Consider the following 19,718-nt stretch of genomic DNA (forward strand, 5'->3'; position numbering starts at 1 on the left):
CACCAACCGAGCATATAGTTGGTATGTTAATTTGGCCCCAAACTCTGTCCGAAGTTGGGAGGAAATGGTTAACAAATTCCACTCTAAGTTCTTTCAAGTGGCGGAGAAGGTGACCACACTTACATTGTGTAAAGAAAAGCAGCAGGAAAGTGAAGACATCCTTGACTACGTCAAAAGGTTTCAGGACAAGGCTGTGGATTGCCATGAAGCAGTGGAGGAGAGTTATTTGGTTCAAATCTGTCTAGAAGGGGCATTAAGCAGGTACAAAATGTTTCTAGTTAATCACAAGCTACCCACCTTCTCGGCATTAATAGAAGCAACTCGGAACATTAGCATTCCTCAGGCTCAGGAGTCTGGATTTAAGGCCAGTTACAAGACTAGCTTCAAATCGTCTCGTGGACCTATTGTTGCTGCTGCCTCTGCCTCAGATACCCAAAAGTCACAAGGAGGAGGTCATAGAGGCCAGAAGAGAAAGCAATATAATGGTGAAAAGGGGAATGTTTCTTATCCATGTGGAATCGAGGAAGTGAAAGCTCTAGTTAAGGAATGGGTGGCCGACGGAGAGCTAAAATTGCCTTATGTCGAAGAAATGCCATCAAAAAAGGACCGCGAGAGCCCTGAATTTTGTGTCTACCATTATACATTGAAACATCCGACAGAGAAGTGTTGGACTCTCAGGAAAATCTTCAGAGATAAAGTTGTGGCAGACGAATTGAGGTTCAAAAAGCAAGGGACTCAAGATATCCGAGAACAACCATATCCTCAGCACCGAGACAAAGGCAAGAATGTTGCTATGATAGCTTATGAAGGCCCGATGATTGAGGCTATCGCCAATCTCGATGACGATGATTATTATCTGGATGACATCCTCGAGCCCGAGGGTGAGCAAGTTTACTACGGAAGTGCTCTCGATCCAAAGGGCAGAACCTTCACAACTCATGTCGACGATCCCTTTGATCCAGAAGGAGGAGAAGAGTGCTACGGAAGAGGAGGACACCATGTTTATGCGGCATCTTATTTTGAAGAGACCGAGGAGATGGTTAACTACGAGCCTCCAAGAGTGGAAAAAGATCCGGATCACTATGCCAAAACCTTGCAAGACTGTGTAAAGTTCAAGTAGTTCTTCGACCAGCTTGGACTTTCTAGGGAGGCAAGAACAGAAATCACCAAGTCTATCATCAATATAGCTGAGGCACACCATGAAGAATGCATGTCGACCGAGGGATCTATTCCGAGGAAGGCAAAAGAGCAATCTAGTGCCATTACTTTCTCCGAGACTGATCGAAAGTATCCCTTTTCTCACAACCGCCCGCTTTACGTGACTGCTTTTATTAATGGGGTTGAGTTCAAAAGGGCCTTTCTGGATAGCGGAGCCTCTATCAACATTATGACTCGCGCTACTCTAGAAAAGGCTGGAATCCCTAAAGAGCGCATTGTGAAACAGTCGATAGTCATCACTGGCTTCGGTGGAGAAAGGAGAGTTACTATAGGATGTGTAACAGTTGATTTAGCCATCGGAGAGATTCGCTCGGCCACCAAGTTCCATATTATCGACTCCGAGGCAAATTATCACATCATTCTAGGGAGGACCTGGATGCATAGATATGGGGCAGTACCGTCAAGTTGTCATCAGTGTGTTAAGGCTAAATGGGGAAAGAAGACGGTGACAATTCAAGCTACAGAAAGGCCTTTCGAGATCCATGAAGCTCATTATTCTGATGCTATCTACTTCACCGAACTGGCTGTCGAAGAAGTTCCCACCACCTCTAAGCCTCGGGGGGTCAAAATTCCTCGTTGGGAGGATATCAAAGATGACAAGGAGCCAAGGGCAGAATCAAGTAAACGGGCGATCTCTAGACCAGAAAGTCTGCCTATTCCTCGGAAGGTGATGAAAGTCCTAGAAGGGGGCAAGATGGTGTACTATTTATGAAGGTGCGCGGAGTCGGTTTCTTCAGTCACCGACTCCGAGTCAAAAGAAGAGCCTTCTGACAATGACATAGTGATAAAGCCTGAAGTGGCTTCAGAATGCAAGCAAGATGGGCCGAAGCCTCAGCTTGAACAACTTATTGAAATAGATCTGAGTGATGGACAAGATACACCGAGGCCGATATTCATAAGTTCGAGCCTCAGCCCAGAGAAGCGAGAACAGTTGTTAAAGTTGATAAGCTGGTATTCAGATGTGTTTGCTTGGTCATATAAGGAAATGCCCGGACTAGATCCTGACCTAGTCTCTCATTATCTTGATGTGTTCTCAAACTCCAAGCCAATTAAGCAAGCTGCTCGAAAGTATCATCCAGATCTCGAAGAGAAGATTAAGGAGAAGATTGAAAAGCTTCAACATGCTGGTTTCATCCGGCCAATACAGTACCCCACGTGGTTGGCAAACAAAGTGCTAGTAAAGAAGAAGAATAGTCAAATCAGAGTATGTGTAGACTTTCGAGATTTGAACAAATCTTGCCCGAAGGATGAATTCCCTCTTTCTCACATCGACACCCTCGTGGATGCCACCTCGGGACATCATATGTTCTCATTCATGGATGGATTCAACGGATACAATCAGATTAAGATGGCTGAAGAGGACGCAGAAAAGACCGCTTTTAGAACACCTCTCGAAAACTTCTTCTCTACAGTCATGCCTTTCGGACTCAAGAATGCCGGAGCAACTTACCAAAGGGCTATGACTGCAATCTTTCATGACATGATCCATCATGAGGTGGAAGATTATGTTGACGATCTAGTGGTGAAATCCAAGAAAGAAGAGAACCATCTCCGAGACCTTGAGAAGGTATTAAAGAGGTGCCAGAAATTCAAAATGAGGATGAATCCTCTCAAATGTGCTTTCGGGGTGACGGCCGGGAAGTTCCTCGGGTTTCTTGTACATAGGCATGGTATCGAGGCAGATGAAGACAAGGTCAAATCTATCAGAGCAATGCCTCCCCCGTATTCTCAGAAGGAGTTAAAGAAATTCCTCGGGAGGTGTCTTATATTCAGAGGTTTATCCCAGCACTTGCAGAGATCTCTGCCCCTTTCGGCTCATTGTTAAAGGGAGATGTCAAGTTCTAGTGGAACCAAGAGCACCAAAAGGCCTTCGAGGGAATCAAGGCGGCCTTGACCTCGCCTCAGACCATGATAGCCCCACAGCTCGGGGTCCCTCTAGTGTTGTACCTAACCTCAACCCCAAAGTCCATAGGGGCATTATTGGTCCAAGATGTAGATGGAGCAGAACGCCCGATGTATTACATCAGCCGGAAGATTCGAGGAGCAGAAGTCTGATATACTTCGATAGAGAGACATCTCTTGCTTTCATTCAGACTTCCGAGGGACAATCCTTGCTTCCATCAATGCGAGCTTCGAAGATCTTTCTTGCTGAAATAGAGTGTGTGCTCCCACTCGGACTTTCAAAGAGTAGACCTCGCTTCTATCAGTGCGAGCTTCGAGGAATAACATTTGCTTCCATTGAATTGCCGAAGCAATGAGTGTACATCCACTCGAATTTTTGAGGAATAGCTTTGCCTCCGCTCGGATTTTCAGGGAACAATCTTCACTTCTGTTAGTGCGGGCTTGGTAGACTCAATTTCCTTCCATAATTGATCTTTCTTGTCGAAGTAGGGTGTGTGTGCTACTATTCGAACTTCTATTGCCTTACTTCTGTTCGGACTTCCGAGGGACATCTCTTACTCTCATTAGTGTGGGTTCGAACTTCCGAGGGACAGCCTTTGCTTCTATTCAAACTTCCGAAGAACAGCACTTACTTCTATCAGTGCAAGCTTCGAGGGTCTTTCTTGTTGAAGTAGAGTGTGTGTTCCCACTCGGCGAGCTTCGAGGATCTCTCTTGTTGAAGTAGAGTGTGTGCTCCCACTCTGACTTTTGAAGAGCAAATCTTGTTTCTATCAGCGTGAGCTTCGAGGATCTTTCTTGTTGAAGTAGAGTGTGTGCTCCCACTCAGACTTTCAAAGAACAGACCTCGCTTTCATCAATGTGAGCCTCAAGGATCTTTCTTACTAAAGTAGAGTGTGTTCTCCGCCTCAGACTTTCGAAGAACAGATCTCGCTTCCGTTAGTGCGAGCTTCGAGGGATAGCCTTTGCTTCCATTAGCTGTCGAAGTAGAAGTGTGCATCCACTCGGACTTCCGAGAGACAGCCTTGTTTCTGCTCGGACTTCTGAGGGAGAGCCTTCCGAGGGACAACTCTTGCTCTCATTAGTGCGGGTCTGAAGAACAGCCCTTGATTTCATCAATACGAGCTCCGAGGATCTTTCTTTTCAAAGTAGAGTGGACTCTTACTCGAACTCCCGAGGGATAGCCTTTGCTTCTATTAGCTGCCAAAGTAGAAGTGCGCATCCACTCGGACTTCCGAGAGACAGCCTTGTTTCTGCTCGGACTTCTGAGGGACAGCCTTGTTTCTGCTCGAACTTCCGAGGGACAACCTTGTTTCTGCTCGGCCTTCTGAGGGACAGCCTTGTTTCTGCTCGAACTTCTGAGGAACAACCTTGCTTCTGTTTGGACTTCTGAGAGACAATCTTTACTTCTATTGGTGCAGGCTTGGTAGACTCGGTTGCCTTCCAGAGGGATCTTTCTTGCTGAAATAGGGTGTATGCTACTTTCGAACTCCTAAGGGACAGTTTTGCCCTCGTTCAGACTTCCGAAGGACAACCCTTGCTCTCATTAGTGAAGATTCTGAGGGCCTCGGGATTGTGGATTTCGTACAAAAATTTATTTGCCTAAAATAGCAAAGCTAACAAATGAGATGAGCAATATCAATTTCATATCATGATTCAGGCGTTATCAGAATGGGACAACATCAACAAATAATAATGATCTATTTAAGCTACAACAATTTTATTACTCCGAGCAAGTTCATGAAAATACTACAATCAAGGTTTTGTCTCTCCGGGCCGATTCCTCTTAAGCCGACATAAAGCAACAATGTTCAAACAAAATTTCGGCATCAACATTTTATTTCCTCAAGTGTCCACAAGTTCAAGATTCAACAAATTCATCTCCTCAAACATCAACAATAACAAATTGCAACAACTCTATGGTCTTCAATACGCACAGGATTAAGATTCATTGCAACAAGTCTATCAAGATTTAACAGAGCACTAGTTCAAGACTGTTTGCAAGCCTTAAGACTGAAATCAAAAAATTACCATTAGAGTTCACAAATTCAGAGCGTATCAGGGCAGGTTCAACAGTGTACTACCCATCTTAGGCCAAAATTGCAAAATTCAATATCAGGGCATTTTACTTCTCTCAGTGACCAAGCATTTAATAGGGGTTCACTCAAGTCTTATTTTCTTTAGCAATGAGCAGCGATCAACAAATCAAGATTCACAATATATATATGTATATCAGATGTAGAGTTCAAAACAGTGGGTTTAAGTATTCACCCACAAACTTGTGATCTCAAACTTTACAAATTTTAGCATCAGTGGAATTTAAAATCACAGACATTAGCATTAAGGCCCAGCAGATCTAAATTCGTGAGCACAAAGGTCCATCAAAGCAAGAAAGGAAAGTGGGTTTGAACAAAATTTTACCCACAGATCAGAGAAAGCAAGAGCAGATTCAAAGCAACAATGAACAAGGAAACTGAGAAATCGTGCAAACCGGAGCCGGAGCAAGCCGCGGCTAGAGGCAGTGACAAGGCCGCAAGTGTGAGACGCACAAGCACGGGCTGTAGATATGAAACAAGCACACTCGAGGCCAACGACAAGCTGTGCAGTGCTAGGCAAGACCACACACGTCGCGTTGAGTGGGCGGACGTGTGTGGTCAATGTCGGACAATCCGAAGCCGGAGGTAGCAGTGGTGTCGCAGAGGAGTTGGCAACCACACCCATCACGTTGAATGGACAACGGTGTGGTCGGCTCTGGGCAGTCGGGATCGATGGCGAAGTTGCAGCAGAGAGGCCAACAGTGGTCGAGCTCGGCAGTCGAAGGCCAGAAGCGGCAGTGACGTCGCTGAGGTGTCGGCGTTGGTGCTGGTCAGCGAGCTCCGGAGTGTCTGGATCTGGGTTGTGACGTCCGCGATGGTTGGAGCTGGGACAGGTCGGTGGTGCTGCTTGAAGCTACGATGGCCAGTATGCACATTGTGGTAGTCTCTGTTTTGTTAAAGAAGAAAAGGCTGGGTTAGTCTCGGTCAAGTAAGTCAAAAAACAAAAAAAAAATTCGGTGAAGAAAGCACGGTTTCAGAACTTGAAATCAAAAGAAAATTGGAAGATCATGCAAATGGCAGTGGTCTTCAACGTAGGTTTGAGCCTCTGGTTTGTTGAAGAGGGAGAGCACAACATTGGCCTCTGATTTGTTGAGAAAAAAAGAATAGTAGCCTGCGTTGGTCTCTCTTTTAGAGAGAGAAGGCTAAGAATAGGGTTTTAAAAAAATCTATAATAAAAGAGGATAAGGACAAAATTTATTTGGCCTAAAAAAGGAAGGGTTTGATTCTATAGTCCCTGGTGTGCTAAGATGTATATTTATATGTATAATAAGTCTCCGAATATTCTGGAGCATCTTTGGATTTGAATTTTTTATAAATTGCTGAAGGAAATGCAAAGTCAAGTTTGACCAAAAAAATGGGCCTTATTTTTTTCAGAATAAAAAAATGGTGATGGGTGTTTTATTTTTGCTTGGAGTGAAAAAATAGTATATATATATATTCAGATGTATAAAAAAAAAAAGTTATTTATTTATTTACTTATTTTTAATATTATTTGTCGATTTTATCTGTAAATTACGGTGAATCCTCAGCTTTATCCTTAGACTCTGTCAAGACCAAATATTCCTGAAGACGTAGTGTGAAGCATGGCTGATAAGGTGAAATTATGTATGTCCGAGAAAATTACAATTTCTCATACACGCAAGGGGCAAATGTAAGAGGAGCTAATTTAAGCCCACTAAATTATTTAGGCCCAATAGTCCAAGGTTGGTGGCCCTGAATTTATTGCAAGTCCAAGATTGGTGAGCCCGGATTTATCGCCATCAAACGGGGCCGAATCGCTCTAAGCCTCGAAAGGGTTCGGATCCACGAACTTAGAGACTTACTCGGGCTCGGACTCGAAAGGGTATTGAGCAAGCCTAGAGATCCGAGGCACTCGGGCTCGAAAGGATTCGGACCCACGAATCTAGAGATTCGAAGCACTTGGCTTCGAATGGATTCAGACGCAATCCAGAAGCCGCTCCATCAATGAGTCCCAAAACACTTGCGGGCTCGGAGCTTTCCGGGATTTGCGGACCAGAACCATGGGCGTAATGGAGTCCGAACAAAGGACTCGATCCCGAGGACAGTGAGTGGAGATAAATTCACTCTTCGGTTAAACTAGCCTATACCCGGGTCGAGGTGGCACGATCTAGGAGGTCCCTGAGACTCGGTAATATTTGCGGCAGGGCGTTCTCTTGAACTACCCCTGACCCTTATGCGGCAGGGCGTCCTCTCGGACTACGCCTGACCCTTTGGGATGATTGGGGATCATTGGTTAGGTGTGGTTAAGAAGAAGGGTTCGCCGAGAGGTTGGTCTCCTTTTCGGGGTTTTCCTCATCCTCGGAGAGGTCACCTCCTCGGACAAGGTGGTTAGAGAGAATATTCCCCATGTGCCTTGCACATGGACTCCATCCTACATCATGAGGTGCCTATAAATAGCACCCACCCATAGCTTTATAAGGGATGGATTTTGGAGATTTTTTTTAACTCTTGGGAAAGAACTAATTTCCCTTCTCCATTATTAACCTCGAGAATGAAAGTGGAAGATCCATGGGAGAGCCTTGCCATTATTCTCTCTCTAGCCACTTTGCCTTCTTTTTCACCCAATCTCTTATCTCCATCATCTCCTTTATTCTTGTGTTCTTGAGTTGAGACTATTGAAGAATCTAAGCCTCTCATCATTTTCTAGAGAATTCGAAGCTGTTCTTCAAGGATCTTCGAAGATTTTCGAATTTTTCAACTCCTTTCTTGAACCCCCTCCTACACAAGGGAAGGCCACTTTAATCTTTTCAGTGAACTTTGCAAATTAGGTATTTATGAAGCCAACCACACAATTCAAGTAGTTTCTAAACATATAGCCTTTTTAATGCTAATGTGATAGTCAGACCTTTTCTGCAATCTTGGTTGTGACTACCTCTTAATTGTTTGTATGGTTTTTATTTTTATTTATTGAATATCTTATTACCAAAATAAATAAATAAAAATAGTTCTTCTTCTTTCATGGGTAACTCCTTAGTTCTTATTATTGTAATTTCTTTGTTTGTGTATTTTTAAAAAATATGTTTTATTTTTATATGCAAGTATTGATGGATGCTTTCTAATCTTTTTGATTTTTAAATGTCTAAGATTGCATTAGCTTGGTGATTGAATTTGTTATATTTGTGGGCTAACTTCTTGTTGTTGTTGTTTCATATGGATAATTACTAATTTCATCAATATGGGATTTTGTGGTTTTTTTGTAGTTAGTGATTGAGGTGCTCACTTTCTCTCATTGTTATGGTCAAAAGGGCTACTTTAAATAGTAGTTTGATTCCTTTTGATATTACATTTAAATCTATGTTCAAGATAGATTCTTGGTTCGCCTCCCCACCCCCAATAGATCCGTTAGGAGGTGTTGCCATCAAACACCTTTTTATCAAAATAGCTCTATCATAGCTGCTTGAAGTTCGATAACTTTATTTATTGTTCTTTTTCTGGCAGTTAGAGCATATGTCAGTTTTCGGCATGTAGATACTTAAAAGCAAAAATATCCCTTCTTTAGTAGAAGGATAATGAGATTCCTCATTACTCACTCACTTGTGATGATTAATTGTTATTTTTTTGAGTCATAGTTTCTATGTGTTCAATGTTTGATAAAAGTTATCTTTAGAATCCTCCAGTAATATCTTTGGGCTTTCTGCCTTGTGCTGAACTCCCTCAGAAAGCTGCTAAAAAGGGAAAAGGACCCATAATGTTTGGTTCTTGGCTTCTTTTGTTTTTTAAAAAGTTGTTCCTTAGATGGCCTCTTACCCTTATTTCAATTGGCTTGTAGTCTTCTGAAGCAAACTTGTGCATTACTAAATGCATAGTGGTTGCATCTTATCCAATCTAAGACATGTAGTTCCTTGGGTGTTAAACTATTTTTTCACATTGATGTCTTGAGAAATTTAGAAGTTTATTGTAACAAGTCTCAAACCTTCATTCTCAAATGAATCTCAATTGATCATTGTAATTGCTATACAATTTGAAGTATAACCAAAAATATTTTTATGATCATTTACAATGTTGATGGAATCTACTTCTGTAGTAAACTATTCAATAGTTGTCATCACATCTTTTAGATTTTTAGTACACCTGAAGGCAATTTTGTTCAACATAAGCTGACATTAATCATTTTTTGACCACTTTAAATTAATGGTTTGCATAAAGTCATGTTAAGTATAAATGACTTAAAAAAAGGAAATGTAGAAATGCAGAAACATCACTTGTGTATTTTGTGTTTTGCAAATAATAAATTTACCTTTTTCATTCTTTTTATGCCAAGCACTATTTTGAATTTTGTGCTTCAAAAAATGTGGTTTTGACATCAATTCTTATTTACGAATTCGGGATTTTGAAATGTTTCTTAAAAATAAATGAAATGTGTTTTGTAATTTAAAAAATTGCCACTTTCACATCGTCTTGGTCATAGATTTTGTAGAAAATTAATCTCGGTTCTGCATAAATTTACTGTTATTACTTGAGATCATGATTAAGCATATGATTAAACTTGATCTAAGACATGGACTGCATTTATTCTTTAAAATTTCTTAGATAATTTTGATATCTTATAGCCACTAATGTGAGACCAAACTACCTAAATTCTTCCCAATTTTGGTGAATCAAGCATATGTGTTTGTTGAGTCAAGCATCTTTGTGTGGTGAATTAGTTAGATCAATATAAGCATGGCCCTGCCTTTGAGACAAAATCTTCAAAACAAGCATCTATCTTTTGTTTGTGAATTATCATATGTTTCTTATTTGTGTCTTGTCCTCTTTCATCGTGCTTTGCTGCATATTTTCAACAATATACGATACATATGATGGCCACCTAATTTGATATAATCATATGCATATGTGCACATACTAATGAATAGACAACATTGCTTTTGTCCATGCTTTTATTGCAAATTATGCACTACTATTGTATGATCTTTCTAGTCCATACTCTTCATTTTTGAAGCAGAACTTTCTGATATTTGTACTTTTGAAATGCTTAATGTGTGCTAGATTGGGCTCTTGTTTCTAGCTACCTACATTAATATTTGATATAATTTTTCATCAAAAATTGTAGAGATCATGGACTTTGGTTATCCCGAAAATCTTTCTCCAAATATCCTAATGTTTTACATCATCATGACGGAGTACACTCGCCATTCTCATCAAAAGGTTAGATGCTTGCTTTACTTATCTATTTTAGCACAATTCTCTAGAATTAGACCAATGTTGGTCTTTTTTTTTTTTGGTAAGACCAATGTTGAATGTCTATTCTACAATGGTTAGATAATTAAATTAATAGTTCTAGTCACTATTTTGTTTAAATTTAACATAATTATTTTAATTTCCTTTTAGTTTTTTAAGCACTTAAGAGTCTAAGTGAGATTCTCTTCAGTAGGGATAAGTAACACATTTTCCTTTTCAAACCTTCCAGGTAGAAATTGGTGTTTTCAATGAAAAAAAATTATTGTCCACTTACCTTTTCTTATTTTTACTTGATTTTCGATTTTGCTAATACTTATAGATAAATGTTCTCTGTGTGCATATATTGTGCTCTTTTGGCATCTTTGGGTATGAATTTTTGATCCATTAGGCTTTGTGAATGAGTTTTGAATTTCTTTAAAGTTGCATGTTTTAATTATGGCTCAAACTACAAATTTTATTTAGCTATGTGAGGAAAATGTGTTTTCAAAGTGCATAGATCTCTGGTTATTTTTTTTCTTATCCATGTGTAATAGTTTTTCTCAATCAATATTTTACAAACTTTCCATTTCACTCCCTCTTTTCTTTTTTGGAGGGGGTGTTGGGGTTGATGGAATCATCCACTGAGCATAATATTTATATACATGCATCGAGTAGTCCAAAGCTACCATAAACTATTTTGATGGTTTATATATTTCCCTTTTATTTGTCCTGAGCTTTTTATAAGGATTTTGCCATGCCCAATATTTTCAAGTATGACGTATTTTGATTTATAGCTTTGACAGGGGTTTCTCACACATATTATTTAATAAACTTTCAAAAAAAAAAAATGTTTTGAAAATTTGTCTTCCTATTAACTCTTCAATTTCAAATATTCCTTTCATTTGTCTCTCTACATGCTGGTTAATAATAATAAAAATATATTATTTATTCAGCCTCACAAGAGTGTATTTACATTTTTGTTCTTCACATTTGTTATATTATACCTTTTCCTTTGGTTGGTTTTGTGATTGCTGTTTTAACAAGCTCATAAAAGTAAAAATTGTGTCCTCTTAGTCCATTCAGTCATTTCAGTTAGTCAATTGTTTTGGAGTACTAAAAAAGGAAGAAACTCAAAATGCTTAAACCTTGGATCTTGCTATCGGTAAAGATGTAGAAAATTTCTTGTGACCGTAAATTTCATTTTCTTGGCAATGCCATCTGACACATTTGTACCTATGTTGTTGCAATCAAATGCACCTTCCTTTAAACAATTTATTCATGCATTTTTGCAGGCCAATAATGTTGCAACTTTGTCATTTCTTTTGCATGAACTGAAGTTGATTTGTTCACACCAGATGTGCACTTGGATTTTAGAGTTGGTTTTCACAATTGGCTAAATCATTGAAGGACACAAGTTTAAATTTGGTACAACAATTGCAAGGACAATGCATAAATTTTGATATACTATTTGAAATCTATTGGTGTTCAAAAACAAGACCAAGACAATTTTATTATGTATCATGATGAAATATTTTCAAATAGTAAAATATTAGGGCTTACTCAAAGAGTATACATGAATGAACAAACAAAAAACCTCAACCACAAATAAGTGGCAATTATACAACAAAAGGTTAAAAGCAATCGAAAAAATATGTATATATATATATATTTTAGCCATAGAAAATATTGGTTCACATTCTATTCCTAATTCGATTAATGTTCCTTAATGGTTATATTCATCTATAGGTAGTTATGAAGACGACATGCTTAGTATCAAAATGAGAGAATGAAATTAGAACAAACTATGTGGGATACCAGGGTTGGGGGTTTTAGATTTTTTGGAAAATTAACTCCAAAATATATTTCTTTATCTACTATTAGTATTCTCTCTTTAATTCATAACATATTAGTCCTTGTTGTACTGACATTACATTACTTGTTTCTAAACCTCTGGACTCTAGGTGCTACTTTTTGCATCAAAGATATCTAAAACTATTTTTCTTTTGATATAGATATGAATATGACAATAATGGAGGGGATGAGCAGAACACTACTTGTCTAGCAGCTACTTCATGCAGATTAGTGTGCTTACAAACAGACAAAAATGCCTGAATCTTTTAGGATAGCATTTGGTCTTAGGACTTATTCACCTTGCACTATTTTCTTTTCTATTTTCTTAATTTTTTTTTCTAAATTTTCTCTTTTTCCGCAATAGTGAATTATGTTTTTTTTACTTGATGACTTGCATCTCAATATGAAGTGACAAACCTTTTGGTTGTAAACTATAATAGAATAACCAATAAGAAGGATTTGCCAAAGTACATTTGATTTGATCACAGGTAAGAGTGGCCTTTTGGGTTAAGGTTAATTTGGAGATCATGGATAATTGTTTTGTGATGCTGCTTTGTTTTTGGGGTGTAGTTGAGAAGTTGTGTTGTTGTTTTTATTTATTTATAATTTAATTTAAATTATTTTCTTTTATGCTATTGGACTTTAGGGCTCCACATATTTTGGTTGTTATGTGCGCGCTTCAAGCGGGATGACTTGCTAATGGAAAAAGTTTTCTCATACATAGAGGAACAAATGGTCACTTGATTGAAGAGATTGTTGCAAGATGATGTTGGAGCTTTCGTATTTATCAATTTAAGGAATGTTAAAATGGAGATTTAATTTTAGGCTAGGATTCACTTTGTTTTCTTGTAATGTTTATGTTGTTGTTTGTCAATTAGTCTGGGCCAATCATGATTTCCTCCTTTTGTATTTAATACTTAATAGAAGTGTTGTTGTCACCTTTGTTTTGCAAAATGTTATTATTACCTTACTGCTGAAAAAAAAAGAAAACATGATACTGAACCACTTATAATCGCCATGGCTAATTCTAATATCAAGCTCAAATAATTGGTTGAAATTTATCTACGACTTGATCATTATGCATTGACTTGGACCACGGGCATGGGTCATTGTGCAACGTACGACTCCTCTTAACTAGTATATATAAATTGATGTTGATAACAGCTTTATGGAAATGTACTTCAACTGCTTTGTCTTGTAAAGAAATAGTAGAACAAGGTTGGATACTAAACTAATTGACCATCAATTAGAGGGTGTGTGGAGGTATCTTATCCTTTTGATCACACATCATATGAAGCGAGCTTTGAAGAGTCTGTGAAATATACTGGGCGACAAACTCAGCATGAAATTGAATTCCTAACCAAACCAAATTTAGACCTTTTGCATTTGCTTTGATTCTATATGTTACTATTTTCCTTAGCATAAACAAGACTACTAAAAATTGGACTTTTTGTGACGGAATGAAACCATTGCAAAAAGCTTTTGAGACGAAGTGGCAATGGAAAAGGGGGAACGCGGAAGGGGGTGATCAAAGGTGACATACCGTCACCAATGCTCTTTTTCCGTCACAAATACTTGTTTATTTGCAACGGCAATTTACCGTCGCAGAAGGTGCAAAACTCTCATTTTAGAGACTGTAAACTTGCCATCGCAAATATACTTTTAGCAACAGTATAACTCGGCACAAAAAACCTATACTAATCCCTTGATTTTGTGACGGCAATTGACCGTTGCAAATACTAAACCTTTTGGTGACAACTAGGGATTTGCGCGGTGTGGTTCAAACAGTTCGAGAGTAAAATTACAAACTGAATAACAGATTGGCGGATTGACAAATTGCGGTTTGGACGGTTTTTGGCCGATTGAAGAATATTATAACTAATTATCATAGATTTGCATAATATATAATACTAATTTGTATAATATTTTTAATATATATATATAATACAAAATAATTTTATATAATATGTTACATATATATAACTAGTAATATGTAATAAATTTCATATTTTAAATCTCTCTCACACTTATTTTTACTTTGATATTTCATTGGAGATTAAAAAATATATATGTATTAACTATAGCGGAGAGGAGCAGTTTGGAAGGTGAATTATAAATTTTAAAGTTTAAACTGCGGTTAGTAGTTAGAGTAGTACGGATTGATGTAGATCGGTGTGATTTTAACAGATTAGGTAGTATTTTTCACAACCCTAGTGACAACTACTGCCGTCGCAAAAAATCACATTTTTTATAAAAAAAATAAAAAATAATAAAAATTACAAAGAAATATATAAACAATACTTGTACAAATGACATATTTGACATCTACACATTCACAACCAAATATAAAAACAATTTTAAAAAGGCAAAAAAATATTAATATTATCCACAAATATAGTAAACTATAAATATTTAAAAGTACATGGTACATGATAATTAAAGATACACTATTTTCCCATAATTCCAAAAAAAAAAAAAAAAAAAAAAAATCAATAACTAGTAGCATTCTCCATTGCCATTGCAACATCACAAAGCAAGCTCCCAGCCATGAGGTAGCATCTAAAGAAATAGTGAAACGTGCCGTGAAATATATTGTAAATGGGTGTTCATTTCTCATTACAATACGATTTGGCATTGTGTGTCCGCCATCTTCATCCTTAGGTTCACATAAAACTTTATCCTAAACTCAAATATGGTGGTTAAAAATTTCCCTGAACTCAAATATATATTCTTTTGTCTTGGATCTAGATATCTCTACTCAGCTCTTCCCCTAGCTACCATAGCGACAGAAGCTACTAGATTTCCAATAACAATTCCAGCAACATTAACCTTTAAGCCTAAGTATAATCTAATATCATGTGAGTTTGAAGAACATGCGGTCTTCGGGAGTTAATTCCAACGAAACCAATAATCATAATACATTGCTCAAGTCAATAATGCTACAATAAATAAAACAATGTATTTGGGTTTTCAATAGGTTAACCCACAACCTCTACCAGCAATCTACGTAACAAATATAACATATCTGGATTTTTAGTAGGCTCACCGTCATCTCCTCATGGATTTTCAGTAGGCTCACCCTTAACCTCATCTGCATATGTTATTGTGTACATATGTGTGTGTATATAGATATATCAATGTATAGGAGATATACCAACTGCTTCACGTAGCGAGATTAAGGTATACCAATTGCTTCATTAGTTAATATCAACTTGTTTCCGTTTTGGCTCCCTGGAAACAAATAAACACATGGGGCTAGTTAAAAATACTTCCTATTTTAAATAAAAACAAATGAGATAGAAATGAGTGAGAAAGCTAAGAAAATAAAATTCATAGTTTTTCTTGACTTGATAGCCATTGAAGCACACCAGAGATTTTCCTACAAATACTTAAAATAGGGAAAAATTGAAATCAAATTGAATTAGACAACAAAGTAATTGTTTCTCTAAATCCCTAGATATCCCATATTCCGTTGCTGCAAAGTATGCAAAACAGAAGTCCTTTGGCAGCATTTGAAATTCTGTCCTCCTATGTTATACGGCCACAAGCTAATAGCAATCATTCTCAGATTGGATGCCTTTGACAAGGGACAAAGAATCTAATTCGAGTTGAATTTCATTGAAACTCAAATTCGTGCAAAGCTTACCACTTGGATGCTGTCAAAGACTGCACACAGTCAACATCCACAAGATTCAATAATTTCTTAGACAAGGTAGCAATAACTTCCCCTTGTGATCCCTAACAATAACACCTACACCTACTGCTTTTTTGCATTTTGAAAATAGTTTCATCAAAATTAACTTTAAACATCAAATCTTTGCTGAGAATTAACAAATTCAGACAGATAATCGCAAACAAATTTTGCAAGCTCACTTGGATTTGCAAATCCATAAATTTTGGTTATTCCATATGTTCAAACAAATCACAAAAAATAAGTCTAAACCCATAGGATCCAATTGGTGTCTCTCAACTTGCTTAGTCACCTAAAGATATTGCCACAGGTCTGTTGCAACAACCTTGGAGTCAAAAACATTATGACCTGTTAGCTACGTTAAGGTGGGTTGTTCAATGTGTCAATGGCCACAGGAATTACATAAGCTAATGGTATGTGTTTGTTTTCTTAACATTGAGGTTAGGGACTCAAGTTTCATGGTTGTCGTGTTTGGTTGTGTTTTCAATTTTTGTTTTCTAATTTCCTTTTTTAAAAACACAAGTAAAAATTGTTTGGAGAACTGCTTTGGGAAAAACAATAAAAACAACTCATTTTTTAGGAAACATCTATGTCTTGCACATATAGTTTGCAAATAAGTAATTTTTTTTTTAATATATAATATAGATAAAAAAATTAACCCAAAATTTAAAAATATAATCTGAAAAATAAAACACTGTGATAAAATTTTTTTTGAAACCCCTTAACATCTATGAATCTAGCCTTGGGCCTTGATACCCAGACAAGGTTCCAAACCACTCGGTCACTATCTTCAACATCTATGAATCTTGCTTAAATGCTTTATCAGAATATATCAGTTTAGTTTTACAATTCTAGCATAGCTTAAGAAACTATGTTGGAAGAAGAATCTAACAACTACAATAATCTAATAGCTACAACTCAGAAATTTATAGCAACAGATGAAAATAGGATGATCTGATCTGATCCTCCATTCTTGTAGCATGTAGTTTCTGAAAGCTACAACCACAGAGGTGTGTGAGTGTGACAGCCACACTTTGTAATTGTGGCCAAGAATTCAAATTCCATCTAGAAAACTCATTCCTCACACCGACACTCACTCTTGCTCATTTCCCTATCAATGGTCGCACAAAGGCAGGAGGGATTTAGTTGTCATTTTAACATCAACAAAAGCAAATACAGATCTAAAACATTGGTTGACAACAAAAACAAAGAAATTCAAAAACAAACTTGGGGTATACTGCCAGTAAATACTTATGTAACATTGCTACAGGAAAAAGAAATTCAAAAACAAAGTAATATAATGATCCTTTTCAACCCCAAGAACAAAAGACTAAAAAATTATGAAATTTTTTATTGTGCTTTTGTTTTTTGCATTTTCGAAAACAAAAAATAATGAATTTGAAAGCACCAGTTTTCATTTCTAAGCCTAGTTTCTGAAATTTTAAAATAACTTTTTTGTTGTTCCTAAAATTGGATAATTTTGGGGAGATTTTCCTGAAATTAGTTTTCGTTAATAGCCAAAACAAATTTTCTGTATTTTTCAAAAAAAAAAAAAAAAAATCTAAATTGAGCAGATTACAAAAGCTGAAAACACAACCAAATACGTTCCAAATCCAACAATTAGAAGCAACATAGACCCAAATCCCACAATTACGAATTGTTGAACAATATGCATATGTCAATAAAACAAAGGGAAATGAAATCAACAAGAAGATATGAAAAGAATTCGATTGGATTTACGGTGGTTAAAGGAAGGGTATTATGGTGGTGGAGCAGGCAAATTATTAAAATAAAATTGGTTAGGATTTGTTATTGTATTTGACCTATTATATAAGGAAAAGAGCCTTTTTAACCCATAAATCTTGTGGGAGCTCCATTATTTAAATTCTAATTTTTTATTTTTTTATTAAAAAATAAATTTAAATAATTAAGAAAATCTCCATTTGTTTACGTTTATTGGATATTCCCATATCGGGAAAAAGAAGAAGAAAAAAAAAAGAATTCTTTTACTCATATAAAAAAGAATCTTATTCTCCCATCCCTATTTAGTAAAGAGACTTGTGAGAGTTTCAATATCACAACAAAAATTCTCAATTCACACAATTTTAGTGCTCGGATTTCAACTTCCGAACGAAACCATGCTCTATCATTGATATCCAAATAATGAATTTTTATTTAGAAATTAATATTCTGAAAAAGGGTCTTTTTAACCCACAAACCTTGTGAGAGCTCTATTATTTCAATCCTAATTTCTTAATTTTCTGATAAAAAAATGAATTTAAATAATTAAGAAAATCTCCATTGGTTAATTTTTATTTGATAATCCCATATCGAAAAAAGAAGGAAAAAAATGAATTGTTTTACTTATATAAAGAGAATTTTATACTTTCATCCCCAATTTATTAAAGAGTCTTGTGAGAGTTTATCTCAACAAAAATTCTCAATTCAGACAATTTTAGTGTTCGGATTTCAACATATCCAAATAATGAATTTTTATTCAGAAATTAATATTATGAAAAGAGCCTTTTTAACCCACAAACACTACAAGAATTAACACATTTGTCGACCAAAAAATTAGTCGCTAAAAGTCCATTTTTGGTCAACAAAACATATTCCCAACCAATTTTTTTGGTCGCCAAGTTGGTCGGCAATTGAGGGTCGCGTAAAGTAATTAGCGACTAAAAAGATTTTTAGTCGGTAAAACGTTCTATTTGGTGACTAAATTGTTGGTCGCTAAACATATAATTATCGCGACTAACCTATTTAGTCGCGAAAAGACTTTGGTCGACAAAAATTACATTCAACGACCATACATGTTAGTCGCTAATTTGGTTGGCAAAAATTACTTTCAGCAACCAACAAAATTGGTCAGCAAAAATTATATTCAACGACCAAAACTTCTTCGTCGCTAAATAATAGTTTCTACGATCAAAAATTTTGGTCGCCATTTGTTACTTTTCGCGACCAAAACTTTTGGTCGGCAAAAGTGAGATTCCACGACCAAGAGCTGTTTTCGTCGGCAATAGATGTATTTTTTGGGCAATTGTCATTTTTTGCGAAAAAAAAATTATTTATTTGTCGCGACTAATAAATTGGTCGCCAAAAGCAGAAAAACAATACACCTGTAATTCCTAATAATTCATTCAATCCATAATAAACCTATAATTTTAAAGCATCATTCAAATCAACTGAATCATTAACATTCGACACAATACAACTATTCTAAATTTTCATTCACAAGTCACATCCATCTAGCATAACAATTTGAAACATAACTATTTGTTATCCATGCGCAACTATCAACAAATAAAACTACTAATATTTGTTATCGATACACATCCATCCAAAAATATTTAATCCTCCCCAAAATGCTTATACTGCCAAGTAGTCTTGTACAATTTAGCTTCGTGCATGAGATCATCCATCATCCATCTATACCAAAGAAAATGAGAAATAATGTTAGGTTTGTTTTTAATGAAAATATTTGAAATGGGTAATTAAATTAAAAAATTTCACATGTAATAGTACCTAAAGTGGCAACAATTTTAATGCTACATTTTAAAAATGTATATTAAAAATGTATATCACAAGAGGTGTCAAACAAATTTTTTTTTTGATAGTTTAACTATAATATTAAAAATGTTCCCCAATGATGCTTCGATTTTACAAATAACTTATAAAAGCAAAAAAAAAAAAAAAATTTGATTTTCATTACGTATATTTGCCAATATAGAAAGGGATACTTAAAAGAAAGAGGAGAAATAACACACTCCAAGGCAAATAAT

The 19,718-nt window shown here is 36.4% G+C and overlaps 1 long non-coding RNA gene across 1 annotated transcript in view; it reads left to right on the plus strand.

Annotated features, from left to right (window-relative positions):
• Positions 1 to 10,381, plus strand: part of LOC145801158 (uncharacterized) — a 39,504-nt gene extending 29,123 nt beyond the window's left edge. Inside the window, exon 2 of the long non-coding RNA XR_014342173.1 lies at positions 10,285 to 10,381. This is a non-coding gene — a long non-coding RNA (uncharacterized LOC145801158). The remainder of the gene's footprint in view (positions 1 to 10,284) is intronic.
• Positions 10,382 to 19,718: the final 9,337 nt, after the last annotated feature.

This window comes from Camellia sinensis, chromosome 10, assembly GCF_055761805.1.
Source record: "Camellia sinensis isolate YWXY chromosome 10, ASM5576180v1, whole genome shotgun sequence".
Classification (NCBI taxonomy): Eukaryota; Viridiplantae; Streptophyta; class Magnoliopsida; order Ericales; family Theaceae; genus Camellia; species Camellia sinensis.